General features: G+C 37.2%; 1 long non-coding RNA gene across 1 annotated transcript; it reads left to right on the forward strand.

Annotated features, from left to right (window-relative positions):
- The first annotated feature begins 5,742 nt into the window (after positions 1–5,742).
- Positions 5,743–7,180, forward strand: LOC112175108. The gene is made up of 3 exons (XR_002926309.2): positions 5,743–5,938; positions 6,197–6,265; positions 6,808–7,180. It is a non-coding gene; the product is annotated as an uncharacterized LOC112175108 (long non-coding RNA).
- The last annotated feature ends 9,814 nt before the right edge of the window (positions 7,181–16,994 follow it).

The following is a 16,994-nucleotide window of genomic DNA, read 5'->3' on the forward strand; positions in this document are numbered from 1 at the left end:
TGAGCGGCCCACAATGCTAATGGGCACTTCATAGAGTATTCCTCCATTATTACATACCCACCAGACACGTGTATGTATTAAATTGCATAAGTTGGAGTCAGCATAATGGACTCGTCAGCTGGAGCTAACTCCCACTCACCCTCGACACCAATAAATAAGGATGCATCCCTCATTTGCTGTAACTTTGAACCCCAACTCTAATTCTCTCTCACTTTCCCACCAAAATGTTCTTTGACTTAAGCGTAGGGAGCAATGATTAGATAACTCTTATTGTCCTCCTAACGACTCTGTTTTCTTAGCAGACCACGACGGATCGAAGTGCTGGACCGGAAGAAATACTACAACATTGAGGAATCTACTACTAGCGGATTCACACCTCAACAAGTTCAATTACCTCCTAAAATTTTTGAAAATTATTTGAAAGTCTAGAATGCACTTTAAATTCGTCCCCAATTAAAATTTTCAATCTTTCAATTATATCATATTCTGGTAAATCTTTATCCAAAGCCAGATTTTTGTTAACAATTTTTCAAGAGTTGCACAATTGAATATCTTCCTTAGGCCCCTATCTCATCCCTGCATGAGCACATTTTTCAACAAGATCGCCGTTGTTTGTCCTATTGTAAACAAAAAATTTAGGAAGATGAAAGATATTAGGAGGAAGAATATAGTTTTTGCAACTATAAAAAAAAATAAAAAATAAAAAAAAAAGGTGTGGGACGTGAAATAGATGGTAGGTACTTAAATAGATTTTTTTTTTCACAATTTCTTAGAACTTTTTTATCCAAATTCTTATTGTTTCTTACTATTATTAATTGTGTTTAATTGTTTGTCGTCAGATCTGAAAACAAATCAAAACCAACCATCCAGATCTGCTAACCGTTGGATTCAAATTCCCCAGGTGGCCAACGGTAGGAAGCCACATCCAGGCGTGTTTTTCCCAAGGTTCTAAAAAACGCTAGGCGCTAGACGGGTGGTGACCTAAGGACTAGCGCCTAGGCAGGGACTAGGCAGTTTTTAATTATTTTATAACATATAATTATATAAATAGAAATATTTAAAATCTCAAAATTAATTGAAAATAGTTTAATTAATCAAAATAGAGAAAACTTTAATAAATGATTAAATTCAGTTTACCCCCCTAAGGTTTGGGGGTAATTTCATGTTAGTCCCTGTCCTTTCAATTTAATCAGTTTACCCCCCAAACTTGTCAATTCTCCTCAACCGTGTCCATTCCGTTCAATTTGGACGTTAAGTCTGATTTTTTTGGGCTAAAATGGTCATTTCAAGACAAAAAAAAACTATAAAAAAAAAAGGAATTTTTTTATTTTTTCTTTTTTTTCTTCTGTTTTTTATTTTTTTATTTTTATTTTTTATGTTTTTTCGTTTTTTTTTATTTTTTTTTCCTTCGGTTTTTTTATTTTTTATTTTTTTTATTTTGTCTTCAACCTATATACCACAAGTTATAATAGGTTTATAAGAACAAAAAGATACTCTAGGTGGTTGAAAGTCGCTCGCTGATCTATGATATTTGTGATATATCTCTGATAAAGTGAAGAATTTTAAGAGATATCCTCAATAAAGTGAAGAAATATCTGTAAAAAATGATTTTACACTTTATCTGTAAATATCTGTAAAAAAATAATTTTACACAGACATTTCTTCACTTTATTGGGGATATTTCCTAAAATTCTTCTCTTTATCAGAGATATATCATAAATATCGTAAATCAGCGAGAGACTTTCAACCACCTAGAGTATTTTTTTGTTTTTATAAACCTATCATAACTTGTGGTGTATTGGTTGAAGACAAAATTTATATATAAAAAAAAAATTTAATGAAAAAAAAAATAAAAAATAAAAAGAAAAAACAGAAATTAAAAAAAAAAAAACGAAAAAAAGAAAAAAAATTCCTTTTTTTTATTTTTCTTGTCTTGAAATGACCATTTTAGCCCTCAAAAGTCAGACTTAACGGTCCAAATTGGACGGAATAGTAGAAATTGGACACGGCTGATTGAAATTGGAAAGCTTGGGGGTAAACTGATTAAATTGAAAGGACATGGACTAACGTGAAATTACCCCCAAACCTTAGGGGGGTAAACTGAATTTAATCCTTTAATGAATCATACTTAATATTAGCCTAAGATAAAGTCACAATTTTAGGGCATCTCCAACAGAATGCCTATTTTAAAAAAAAAATTTTGAAATTTAACAAATTTTGGGATAAGTTTTATCTCCAGCAGAATACCTATTTAAAAGCTAAATTTAGCTTTAGCTAAATATAGCTAGATAGGAGAGAGAAAATAACTTCACGTAAAATCTTCAACGTTCCAATTCTTCAGTTACAACGTTCCAATTTTTGAGTTCCAACGTTCTAATTTCTAGGCTCTTGAGTTCTCTCTAATTTCAGGCCAAATCGTGGCGGCTTTCCGGTTTCAAAAGCTTCCTCTCGTCCTCGCGGACTTATCCATGGTGTTCGTTTGTCTAGATAACAAGTTTTGAGGGAGAATCGAAGAAGATAGTTTTTTCTTAATTTTCTAGCGAGTTGCCAGTGACGTTAGGCTTCGAACCAGGTATCAAACTTGTTCTTCTTACCGAGCTCTGCCTCTTTGTGTACTTGAAATTGAATTTGGTTGAGATTGGAAGATATTGAGTTTTGGGCAGTGGTCACCGTCTCTTTACTGTTCACGACGGCGGTTTGTTATTCATTGGTCAATTTCCGACCATAATCCAATCTATTGGATTGAGCTTTACACAGTGATATACTTGAATTCGCGTTTGGAGAAGGTTTGAAGAAATTGGAATTTGGGAGGTGTTCTGTTCGTTTCGGGTTCACTGTTGTTTATGGTGGTTCTGCGTTTAGGTCAGCATGTAGTCATTTTGATCTTGATAGAAATTTCAAAATAGGAATTAGACGGTGGTTCTACTTGAATTTTAGAAAGAAGAAGACTTGGAGTGATGGTTAGTTTCAACTGTTGAGAGCAAGGATTGATTACCTACAATGAAGAAACTGAAAAATTGTATGGAAGCTTAGAGAATTGAGCAACATAGCATAAGATAAATCCAGAGAGAACAATCATTTTGAAATTAACTCAAGAATAGCTATCCTTGCTGGAGGACAACTCTCAAATTGGATAGCTATATTTAACTTTTAGCAATTTTTAGCTATGTTTATAACAAACACTGTTGGAGATGCTCTTAGTGGGTTGTTCAAACCACACGTATGTCAAACTACAAGTACATGTTTGTTGGGTTTAGCAAACGTGTCAACTTGAAATGGCCTTTGCTGGGTTTCAATAGATAAATTAGTCCCTGTTTCTTTTCTCTTTCTTTGCCCCACTACACCTGAAGATCAAGCTCCTTCTCTCTCTCCCTCGGCGACCCTATATACCGTTTTCAACCACTACCACTCCATTCCCATTGCAATACGACCTGATCATCAACCGCCTAACTCAATCTTCGCTGGACCACCACCCTCGCCGTTGCACCTCTCACTCTAGCAAACTCGGTCCCGATAACAACTTATCTGGTCAGAGTTCGATTTGTCGAAAAAAAACCAACTCCGAGTCGGGCTTTGAGAACTGGCTAGACCAGAAGCTGAGTGATGATTCAATGGAGAAATCCAAAAGAAGATATTACAAGCAGATGTACGGCGACAATTCGGATGAGGAGGAGGAGAAGTGGCGGGATGTGAGAGGTTGGTGGAGAGAGGTGTGGTTATGATTTGCTTTAACCCGCCCAAGCTGTCTGGGCGTTCGCCTAGACCACCTGAGTGCTCGCCCAACTGTAAAACGATATCCCTTGTCGTCTAGTCCTTAATCGGGACAGTAGGTGGACACCTAGCGCCTAGGAGGCCACCCAGGCCGTTTTTTTGAACATTGGTTTTTCCTTTCCCCTACGACAAAAAAATAAAAATAAAAATAAAAAAAATCACCCAAGTTAGGTCACTTGATGGGTCACTGTTTCACCTTGGCCCGAATCCCATGTCTCTGACCAACTGAACTTCAAAACGTGAGTGGATGGTGGGTTTGTAATTTTTTTGTTTTCTTCTTGGGTCAGGTCCTAGTTGGACCCATGGCAATACAACCCCAGGTGGACATGCTCTAAGAGCAAGTTCACCCGTTGGGTCAATAGGTCAGGGTCACCAGGTCACTGGGTCACTACACTGTTCACTGCCACTGGACATCTGTTTCCACCCGTTGGGTCAAGGTCACAGGGTCAATTACTGTTTATTGAATATTCTATTAATTTTTTTAGTGTAAATGAGAAATATATGATGTAAATAAATAATAGTGATGAATAATTTGGAAATGCAATCAAAGATTTTTTTTTTAGTAGACAAATTATATCTCCACCGACACTCTTTTCTTGTACGCTCATATTGGAATCTAAAATTTTCGGAAGATGAAAGCTATTAGGAGAGGAGGAACAAAAAATATTGAATCACGATATGAGTTCCCATCACTAAATTGACCTGCAAGTAATAATTCGGTTTCTCAACATAGTTTTAGCCTATCAATTTGGTTTTTAGGCCTTCTTATTGGTTTACCTTACTGAGATTATGAGTATAGACCTTTTCTTTTCCTTTTGCAGATAAAATAGGGTATGGACTTAACTTCTGCTCTGATACATAAACTCTCTACTTTCATTTAAAATCTTCAGTTCGATCATTATCCAATTAATAAATTGGATTATATTGCATGCAACTTGAAATTGATTAACTATCAGAGTATATATAAGAAGTGAATTCAATTAAAGCATGTGATAGTTCTTCAATTAAAAGCATTATTTGTCTGATAGTATCAGTTTAAGAAGTGAGACTAATTTATATGCAAAACATACTTTCATATAAACTGATATTTTGTATACTGAGAGTAACTTATATGCACCCTGGATTTTGTTCAGTTTAATAGCTTGGTGATAAAAAAAATTTGGATTTTGTCTGTGCAGGGGTGTGTCTAATGTATATTATTTTCTCTATTGATGTGCAGAGATGACACTGCAAGCATTAGCTTTGAAACAAAAATTTGATTGTCAATATTGTTTACTGTTGTTTGCATTCAGAAGGAGGTGTATATTTACTTCAATCTCTCACTGAGGTTGTGTTTTTGGTATCCGACTTTCTTGCAGCGTGTTTCAGGTTGATCTTTCATCAAATCTACTGCTGGGCAGCTGAGAGTGCTGTGATCATTCACTTCAATTCTGGTATAAACTCTCTACTTTTTCTATTTGTTTTTATGTAAAATTGATACAAAAACTTCTCTGTTACATCATTTAAAATTTCTACTTTTTACACTTAATTCAAGTTGATTAAGATGTGGCAATTGTATTGGATTTCAATTTGCAAGTTTTGATGATCACAGCATACTTCACACAAAGATTTGCAATATGGAAAAGGCACCAGAGTTTTTGGTCAGAATGTGTAGTCTTTGACATCTGGCTAACATACCATATTTGGAATCTAGTTTGGGACAAGTATAACATTGTAATTCACTGTATGTAGTATATCTATAACGTAGTTTTGATGTAAATTCAATGATATCAATAGTATACCCGCAGCACTGCGAGAGTTTTTTGCCTAGTAATATACTAAAACTCAAAGGGGATAAAGACAAACGAATGAATAGTGGAATGACCCTTCTACCCCTCTTTTTCGTGCTTTTTTCAACTCTGCCATTCACGTGTGTCTTTCCTCCCTCTCTTCCTGCCGTCTGCTCCTAAACCGAATTTTTGTCCTTTCTCTCGCTCTGAATTGTACGGAGCTTTCAAATTTCAATTGGTTTTGAAAAAAGCCCAGAAGCTACAACTTGAAGGCAACAATGAAAGAACACAGGTTTGCAATTGGGAGAGAGAGTTCAGACTGATCGGTGTCTGGCAGCTCTTGCATTAGAGACATCTGTTCTATCTTTGATGCTTGGGTTGGAAAGAAAGTGAGAAAGGTCAGCCTCAAGTTGATTATGTGTAATTGCTTTTGAATTTTTTTTCCAGTTTCAATCTTATTGATTCTACTGATTGTGTCGTGCACTTTTTTTTTTTTTGGTAAGTATTGTGTCGTGCACGTTTGAGTTGCTGAGTATCCCATGTTTCTGATCGATTAGAATAGTGAGTATCCCATTGATTTGTAGTTGTTGAGCTGAAAAACAAATTGTTAATCTGATGTGATCATGCTTAAGTCAGCAGAATAATTTTCATGTCAGGGATTCAAGACAGCTTGCATTGAAATCAAAATCTCTCTCTCTCTAGGTCAAGGTTTTCGCTTTCTCAAGGTATTGGATTGGTCTTTTGCTTTGAGTTTTTGTCGATTCTATTCTATTCTCTTATGCTGGGTCTCAATGAGTTATTGGTTCTGGGTCGGATTTGTGATTTTGTTCGCACACATGTATTACTATGCATTTTATTTTTGAGACCTCTGGACAATCTGTGTATTTTCAGGATTTTTGATCAAGATATGCATATTGTTTGTTGAAATGTTTGCCATGCATATGATCTTTATGTGTTTTCAGGATTCTGGAAAAGTTAGTACTGTCTATTTTCTCTAATTGTTAGATTTTAGCTCAGTGGCAATAAATTTTCTGTTATTGATATTCTGTGTCAGTCAGCAACACGGTAGAATCTTATCATTCATGTCTGATACGTGCTGCATCATCGATTTAATTGCTGCAAAGCTTGTTTTGGCTTTATAGCTACCTATCTTTTACATTTGGGATTTACAAACCCAGTTTATAGACTTACAGTAGCTTCATATGATAGTTTTGCTTATGAATGTTCCTTTTTATATTTGATTAACCAAATGATATGTTGTGAACAGGTAAAGGATCATGCTGGGATTTAAAAATAGGTACATGACATTGGAGTTTATCTTGGATCCGAATAAAGAACTTGCAGAGAAAGATCCTGTTATCATTACCACATAAAATGTTACAAAAGCCATCAAATGCTCCATTTTTCACTAGCAACACTTCAATCATGGCTTTTGAGCTGTTGAGCTGGGAATTTGAACCATGGTCTTGGGTTGGAGACGAAGCCGATCGAATTGACTGTGAGATGATGAAGTTGACCGAGGAAAAAGATGATGACGTCTGCCAACAGTGGAGAACGACATCGTCTAACCCAAAAGGGTTTTAAGCCAACTGTCTTCCTCGTATTGAGAGAAGACTAAAGAAGAAAAACAAAGAGACAAAGTCCTTTTCGGATCTTTGCTCTGATACCAAGTCAAATAAGACACTATTGAGATAATGAATTTTCTGATATATTATTACACCCATTCTGTGGTGTATATAAACAGACTACAATCATACTACTACTATTGTGTACTATTGTACTACACAACATATACAAGGTAAGTAGTTACAACAATATATTCCCTTATAGTCTATTCCTAATATGGAACGATGACTCACACTAACAGTCAGAAAGTACATGAAGATTGATTGGTTTCGGCATAGAGAATGTGTGTGTGTGTGAGAGAGAGACTGAGGGGCTACTTCTTTCATCTGCATAAATTTTGCAGAATTGCAAGGTCAGCAAGATGCAAATGAAATTAAGCCTATGTATGTTGGAGAGATTTCTCTACTAAATATAGCAAGGTATGCGAATTATATATAACCCTCTTTTCAGTCTTTTGTTTTGGTTGTTTGTTTCAGTTCCTTAGATCCTAGAATCACTAGTGCCAGTTCGGGTTTTTGCTGCTTCTTCTTCTTCTTCAGAAAGAACATAAGTTATATTCTTCTTATTGGTTCAGTCAGTAATTGAAACTTCAGTGTGTCTGTTTTTGTGATTTTATTGTTTTAATTCTACACATGTGTGCCTGTTGCATATATATAATCGTAACGAAAATAGCATAGTAGATTTATGTCTTCACAGTGGCAAAAGTATATATATACTTATGACAGATTAGTGCGAACCTTGCAAAAACAGTTGCGACATGTCTACACTATATTCTCATTGGACATGCATTGCAATTTGGTTTGCGTTTTTTTTTTTTTGGCAGAAGACCTGCGGGTCAGGTCATTTCAGGGCTAGCGGATCATTTATGATGAAAAAAATGGGCTTCAAGAGAATGATTCGGAGTTCTTGCAGAGTTAGTACTAGACATGAGATAGATCTTCCAAAGAACAAGGCTTCTTTCGAATAAGCCAATTCATTTGTCCCACTGGGTTTTTGTTACCTGGCAAGGTTTTTAACCAGACAACAATAAGCGTGTCCAATACCATCATTCATTGGTGGACATCTAAGGGGGAGTTTGTAAATATTATTATCTGTGTTGATGTCTATGTAAATACTCATTAGTTATGTACTTTGATATAAACTCTACCTCTATATAAAGGAGACTAATGAGACTGAATGATAACACTTATACTTCCCCTCCAACTATTCTCTATATCTTCTCTCTACTTTATAACACTTCTCAGTTTTATAACTTTTCAGTTTTTATTTTGGGTTATATAAATGTCTTGGGCTCTCAAAGTCATAGGCCCATATGGGCTTCAACATAATTAATATATGGTGATTAAGTATCTGGTATCAGTTCCTACAGTTTCTGCAGGTAAGTTTTTTTCAGAACCGAAACCGAACTGTTCCATTTTAATCGGTTCGGATCTTGCAAAATGGACGTTCTCTAAACAAGGCACCAAATGGAACCGTCGGTTCCGACGTGATTTCACCGGTTCCCGGTTCTTAGATCCCAAGCCTATTTTCTATGATCTAGTCTTGAAATGTAATATATATGAAGCGGATTTGGCTGCCAATACCCATTTACTGCCACTGAACACTATATTCAACTAAGAACATTTTTAGCAGACTCTCTATCTTAACTCCTTAGCTATTTTACAGAGCATTATCTTTTTATCAATTTTAACAACCGCAATAAACTCCTAAGAGCATCTTTAGCAATGCTAGCCATTTTTAAGTCAAATTTTAATTAAAGTAGCTAAGTTAGCCACTTTAGAATTACGTCTGCATCAATGCTCTCTATTTTAGCAAGTTTTGAATTTATATTATTTTTTAAATAAAGATTAAATAGTTTAAATGTATTTATAAATTACATAAAATAACTTAAAAAGAATGTTTTAAATTATAGAGAGCCTCATCCCGCTCTCTATATTTAGGAGCAAGATAGTTAAAAGTTATAATAGAGAGCCACTTAGAACATCTTTAGCAATGATAGCCATTTTTGAGTCAAATTTTAGCCAAAGTAGCTAAAAAGTTATTTTAGCTAGCCACTTTAGAATTACGTCTGCATCAATGCTCTCTATTTTAGCTAGTTTTGAATTTATATTATTTTTTAAATGAGATTAAATAGTTTAAATGTATTTATAAATTACATAAAATAACTTAAAATGAATGTTTTAAATTATAGAGAGCCTCATCCCGCTCTCTATATTTAGGAGCGAGATAGCTAAAAGTTATAATAGAGAGCCCACCTAGGAGTCTGGTGCAGCTGTTAATATAGATAAAAAGCTAAACATGCTCTCCAAAATAGCTAAGGAGCCAAAATAGAGAGTTTGCTAAAGATGCTCTTAGGAGTCTGGCGCAGCTGCTAAAATAGATAAAAAGCTAAACATGCTCTCCAAAATAGCTAAGGAGCCAAAATAGAGAGTCTGCTAAAGATGCTCTAAGTAGCTCTCCATTTTAACTTTTAGCTATTTTGCTCATAAATATAAAGAACGAGGTGAGACTCTCTATTATTTTGTTAATCCAAAATTTCAAAACATTTTTTTTAAGCTATTATGTGTTATTTATAAATGCATTTAAACTATTTCGTCATTCAATATATAAATTTAAAAGAGAACTGATGCCGACATATTTTAGAAGTGGCAAGCCAAAATTTTTCCTCTATTTTGGCTAAATTTGACTAAAAATTAGCTAGCATTATTAAAGATACTTAAATCATATTAGGGATCAAGATCTTTTGTTATGAAAAAACTTAAATAAATAAATAGAGAAGTGACATAACTTGGACAAATGTGTAACTAAGATCTTCCATTAACTCATATATGTGTGTGTGTGTGTGTGTATGCACATATACGGAGCCGTTTAGAAGCGGACGTCCGCAAAACAAAAAGAGTGCGGATTTGGCGCGGTCGTCCATTCTCTCGCCTCGATTAGGCGCTGAAGACTGCTTTGCTCTTGTTGGATGGGGACCAAGCCTCGATCTTGAGCTTCTTCTTACTAGTGGACTCGTTGGCTGCGAGTTCACAGTCGACCTTGATGGTGCGTGAGGGCTCACTACCCAAACCTTCAACCTCGATCACCTTGGCCTTCATCTTCATGGTGAAGCCGTCCGAGATGCCCATGGTCTCTATTCGGCAAGAGCAGCGGGAAGCCAAATTGATTATTATTAAGGCATTCAAAACGGCGACTTAAGGTTCTAAGTATAAACGGTTCAAGTTTGACAGATTTGGTTCGATAATTGATTTAATCTAGTTTGATACCTTAACGATCACCGATTTGGCTGAAAATTTGCAGAAGTGATCTACACATTAAGACTTAAAAACTGAACAGGGTTAAGATGCCAAAATGTGATCGGAAAGTTGGTCTAATGTTCTATCCCTAGAAAAGACAAAAAAAAGGGATCCCTCATTAGAAGGGCCCTCATGTGTGTGTGTGTAAATGAGCGTTCGCAACTCAGAAAAAGTGTTGACGTTCCTCCTCCGGCCTCGGTTAGGCGGCAATGGAGGCGCTACGGTTGTCGTACGAACCCTCTGGACGTCTCGGATGGCGTCACTAGCAAGGCGAAGGCTCAGCTGATCAGAATCGAAGGTGTGCGCGGTGAGCTCGCCTGAAACCATGGAAGCCCATCGAGGTCAACTTCAAACTCTTCATCGACAATGCCAACGGCTTGCAAAGGGTCGGCATTGAGGCCTGGTTCGGGTCCGGCAACCCCAGCTCCTCCATCGCCGCCTGATCTAGGCCGGAGGAGGGACGTCTGCACTTTTTCTAGGTTGCTGACGTCCACTTCTGAATGGCTCTATATGTGTGTGTGTGTGTGTGTGTGTGTGTGTGGTTCAATACATTTGTTCAAGGTTTCAGACCCTCCTTGGCTCTTTCCGGCGCCCTTGTTTTTTCTTGACTTCTAATCCGAACTGTCCACTCAAAATCCAAAGGCCATATATAGTCCACATCACCATCTGCATCTGTATTTTTAATTGCCCCAAAGTTAGCTAACGAAGTCCACTTCTTTCTTCCCTTTTTGCTACAAAGTTTCAATCTTGCAGTGTTATATTTCAACTAATTAGTAAAGTTTATGGCCAATCTTCACAACCCATATCAGATCGAAATATCCAATCCAAGAGGTCATCCACTTGAATAAACCTTTGTGTTCCTTTAAACCCCGATCCCAAAATCCCCTTTTGCATTCCTTGAAACGCAATGGTTATATTTTGATGAAGGAATTTTAGCCCAGTTTTGTTTCAGAAAAATTGAAAACTAGATGTAAAGGAAGGAGTCATCAGATTCTCGATCATGTAAAAACTTGGACAAGGATGGAAAATTACTGTTCAATTCATTTTCTTTATATTACTTAAATTATTATTATTTATTTATTTATTTATTTATTTTTTAATTAGGACTTTGCCTGTTGGTTTGGTACTACAGCGTCAATTCCTCCAATTTGGCTTCCGATGCAGAAGGGGCTGACTTCTTGGAGTGAATTTGAATTTGAATCATTTGATATAGAACACATGCACAATTCATTAAGAAGAAGAGCCGCCACCCTCTTCTTCATCTTTTCATCTTCTCTAACTCCAATAAAGGGTTTTTGTTGCTGTGAGAGTTGAATTGATGGCTGCGGTGGGTAAGGAAGATGTGGGGTACGACAGTGACCCAAAGGACTGGTGATGCGGAGGGGGCAGCGGTGAGGGACGATGAGGAAGGTGAAGGAGAGGGGAGGGAGAAATCATGGGATCAGCCAAATCGAAGAAATTTGTTATGAAATTAGGCCTAAATGAGTATTCCTGTCTCGACTAGGAGAAGTCATTAAGTTGTCATGTGCTTGGTTTGTGTGTTAGTTAATTAGTCGTTAATTGAGCCAGTTAAAGTTAAGTGGTTAATTAGTTATTCTGTTAGTTGTAACCAATATGTGGAGGGCACGTATCCGTGGTAGGTAGCTCATCTTGGGCTATATAAACTTGACATTGTATTCCTTATCTTATCGATCAATATATCTGCAATTTCAATTTCTTTCTTTTCTCTTTAGCTCTCTTTTTCATCTGTTGATTTCTAGTAGTTAGGGTTAGCACCCTAACAATTGGTATCAGAGCTCCAAATCATGGGGTCGGGGAGCGCTTTACCACAATACTCATCTACACCACCGCGTCTGCCTGACCCTAGTAATTTTGGCCTCTACGGCGGGGGTTATAGTCGTTCAGACTGTTATCGTCTTCAAGATACCCACCAATTTCATAGAGAGTTCACTCACTTTTCATCCCAACTAAGCTACCCACCACGCTCATCATCCCAAATAATCATCAATGGGTATGTTTTCCCTCACCAGTTTCCACATCTTTTTACTCAGTTGAGCGCAAATGCACGTCCGCCCCCACTTCCTTCTTCCGCCCACCATTATCATTTTCAGTAACCTACACCACCTACACTGCTGGGCCATTATCCACCACCTCTGCCTCTTGTTCCAAACCCCCAAAACACGCCGTATCATTTTCAGCACCAACCTCCGGTCATAATAGGACTTCCCACAGAGCCTCTCTCACCTCTACCTCTTTATCATGTTGCTTCGGTTTTCCTCAACCTCAACACGAATCACTTAACCCACCAGTTAATTACCCTCACTTCGATTCATCTATTTCCCACCATCAAACTCAGTCCAAGGCTAACATAATCTCTCAATTAACTTTGTCCTCCACATATGGCAGTGTTTTCAGCAGTGATAGAGACGGTACACCTACAACCAAGAGGCTCAAACCGATTCGAGTAAACCAAAACCTTCAGATAAGGTCCCAAATATTGATGAAGCGAAAACCCTTGTCTAGGCTCGCTCGCCGTAGTCAAACCCAAATTCATGGCGATTCAAAGACGGACCGTTGTGGCTCTCTTTTGATTACGTCCGCAGAACCCGATGCTTTCGATATGCCAGTTGAGACATCTCCTGCTTCTGATCCCGTGCTGATAGTTGCAGCTGTGACTGGATGCCTAAACCTTCTGGTTTTAGAATCAACACCAAAGCACCTTGAGCAGAAAACCCATCTAGGTAATCATGTAGACATGCTCGAACTCAACTCTCAACTGAAGCAGCTAGTCAAAATTTGTAATGTTAAAGACACCCGGAAGATTTTTGATAAAAGGCCTAAGTGAGATGCCGTTTCATGGACCAGTATGATTTCAGGCTATGCTAGAGTGTCTAATTCCTCTAGAGCATTAGCTTTGTTCTCTAACATGTGGGTATAGCCACAAGTGTTTACTCGTGTATCAAGTGTTTGTGGAACCATGCACTCTACATGTTACTCGCCAAGTTTGTGTGGGAAAAGAAGAGAATACCATGCACTCTATATGTTTGATAAAATGCTGCAATCAGATGGGATGAGTAATGCAGGAAGGACCATTATTGCCCCTATGAGCATTTGAGACAAAGGGGGAGGACTAACTACTCATCGTGACATTGTTGATGCTTCTAACTGCATTCGAGACAACGAGGCATTAGCTGTTGCTTTGGAAAAATCTCCTAATTCTATACAGGAAGCCCTTTCTACTTTACTTTCTCTATATGTCTGTGATGCTGGTTTGTCTGAGAACAATGTCAATACTGGTTGGCTCAAGCATGGCAGTGAGATGGCGATATGTTCTGCTGATGCACAATCTGGAGCTAAGAGAGTGCAAGGGTTTATTTGATGCTTACAGTTGTGTCATTGTGAGATAAAGGAGACTAAACCCTTTTGCATGGAAGCATTTGATGGACTTGGTGGACTGACCCCAACCTCATTGTCTCAGGTATTGACTACGTTGAAATTAAATTTTCAAGATGTTCGAAGAGCTTTTGAGAGTATCATGTCTTGTTTGCTTAAGCTCTATAATAATTGCTTGAATGGTAAAGTTGGAGAAGAAAATTGGCCTCTTGATGAGTGGATTGAGAAAATGAATGGGGATATTGATAACTTGTTGGGCAACAGGTCAACTAGAGAAATTAAACTTGATAATTTCCTAGTTGCTACTAGTTTGGCTTATGATACTGCTTCAATTGATATGGCACCGGTTGGTAGTTTTGAAATGGTTAATAAGAGATAGATGGTTACTTATTTGTCATTGATGGAAATATTATTTTCCAAGGTGTTTAGAATGGAAACTGAAGAGAAAAATCAAGCACTTATACATCGATGGCTTATTCGGTGCTTATTACTCTGTGATTGCAAAAAAGACAATCCTACATTTGCTGGTACTGTCAACGCCTGGTTGAACGGTAATATTCTTTGTTTATCTGTTGAGAACAAATTGGAGAAAGTGAGTTTGTTTCTTGCTGATAAGTTGGAGAAAATAAGTTTGCTTTTTGCTGATATGTTAGAGAAAATTGGACATGAATGGCTACTTAAAACATATGTTGTTGTTAGGTTTGTTAGCAAGGATGGAAAGTATCTTACTCTGGGAAGCAAAGACGGAGATATATTTGTGGTTAACGTTAAGAAAATGAAGCATGAATTGGTTGAGCTCTGACATCACATTTCATCTCAAGGTGTTGTGAACTTGCTTGAACAGGTTGCTTTGACATGCATGGGAAAGTTTCGAGATGAAATATTTTTATTCCCTGGTGGCTTTAGTTCTGATAATCAGGCATGTCTTGATATTATCATGGCAAAACAATTACCAAAGGCAACCTATCATTCAATCTTCTTTAAGCTCATATTGGCAATTCTTAGACAAGAATCATCATATGCTTTAAGGAGAGGGCAATATGCACTGCTGCTTAGCTATTTTTGCTATTTTCAACACAAGCTTGATCTAGATATCCCATCAGCAGTTCTGCAATTTTTGTTACTTGAATCTTTCAAGCATGCTGTAAAAGCTTGGTTGAGGTATTCTTCTAATCATCCAGTTGTTTTACCGACTTCTATTGCTACAGCATTGTTAAGTTTAAAAGTTTGGGTACTTAATTTGCATGATTTAATTGGGATCAAGGCTAAAGTGTTATTTGGTGGTTAATTCTTGATAAGAGAGCTCATGTTTGTTAATGAATGCCACATTGTTTCCACTGGAGCAATTGATAAAAGACTTGTTTGCCATTTGGGTGAAGAGTTGCACGTTACCATCTCATATTCACACATGGATCACTATAATATGTGTTGGCTGCAACAAAGGTGATTTTACTGGAAACCACTTATACATGGGCATATTTCCAAGTTGCTTTTGGCTATGGTCTTACGGTTGTCTTGCAAAATGTCAATGAAAATTTTTACATGGTCTACTCTATATTATGGGTTCTTTCACTGTTCAGCTGTAATATTCCTCATGTTGTAGTTTGGTCAAGATATTGTCGACTAGATTATATTTTGGAACAGGATCTTCTGTTTATGGAAGATGGGATCATGCATTCTACTTTCACCGTGATTTGCCAAAGCACAACAGAGCAGCCTAAAATTGATGAGTACATGGTACAAAATTTTGAGGGGGCTCTTTCTACATGGGGTTGTTCCAAACACATGAATGAAACAAAGATTATGTTGCCTGCGCTTCGAGTTGCATATATAGTGGATGGTCTTGTGATCTTGCCATTCTTGTACAAACTTGTATTTGATTTAGCAAGTCAGCAAACATTGAGATAGTGAAACGGGTCTCCACAACACCAGCTTTACATCATGACCATATTTCAGGACGTGCTCTTTCTATTCCTAAACAGATTGCTCAGGAAGAACGCATGGTTAAAGCAGATGGGCTGTTTAAAGCAATCGTCAGAGGTGTCCAGATTTTGACTCAGAATGTGAAACTTGAGGACAAGTTTTTGTTAAGGGGGGGCTGCATTGTTATGAAATTAGTCCCCCGACTAGGAGAAGTCATTAAGTTGTCATGTGCTTGGCTTGTGTGTTAGTTAATTAGTCGTTAATTGAGTCAGTTAAGGTTAAGTGGTTAATTAGTTATTCTGTTAGTTGTAACTGATATGTGGAGGACATGTATCCATAGTAGGTCGCTCATCTTGGGCTATATAAACCAGACCTTGTATTCCTTATCTTATCGATCAATATCAATATATCTGCAATTTCAATTTCTTTCTTTTCTCTTTAGCTCTCTTTTTCATCTGTTGATTTCCAGTAGTTAGGGTTAGCACCCTAACAAAATCCATATATATGTGTAGCCAAATAAAATTCGTTGACAAATAAGATTATCCAAGATTGAAACTTTGGAAGAAGCTGTGCTTGAAAATCCTCTGGAGTCTAGAGAAGAAGGGAGATAACAAAGAGATAAGAAAGAAAGAAATGTCGTCTAGCCCAGTTTTTGGATAATTAATAATTAGATGTTGATGTGAATTATTTATGGCCTTTTGATTTCGAGTAAACGGTTGAGATTGAAAATCAAGGATAAACAAGGGTGAAAAGAGTTAAGGAGAGGATTCTAATCCTTTATTCAAATTTCTAAATAATTATAGACTTTAGATCTATAATATTTTAGGATCATTGAAGGCCCATCATTGAAACCTGCTTCTCAAAAAAAAAAAAGGATCATTGAAATCTTACAACCGTCACTACAAAAAAAAATTGCAATGGCCACGGCGCAATGCCGTCGCAAAAGAGCATTGGCAACAGCTCTGCGACGGCAATTCTCCCGACGCCGTTGGTGGAGTCGCCAATGGTATTTGCCACGGCAATTCGCCGTCGCAAGACTATTAGCGACGGCAAAACGTTTGTCGTCGCAAGAATTTTGTGACTGCAAAATGCCGTCGCAAATACCAATGGCGACGCCACCAACCGCTACTGAAGTTTTTTGCCGTCGCCAAAAGTCATTCGCTACGGCAAAAATGCGGTCGCAAAAATATTATTTATGAATAAAAAAAAAATTCGG

Source organism: Rosa chinensis, chromosome 7, assembly GCF_002994745.2.
Source record: "Rosa chinensis cultivar Old Blush chromosome 7, RchiOBHm-V2, whole genome shotgun sequence".
Classification (NCBI taxonomy): Eukaryota; Viridiplantae; Streptophyta; class Magnoliopsida; order Rosales; family Rosaceae; genus Rosa; species Rosa chinensis.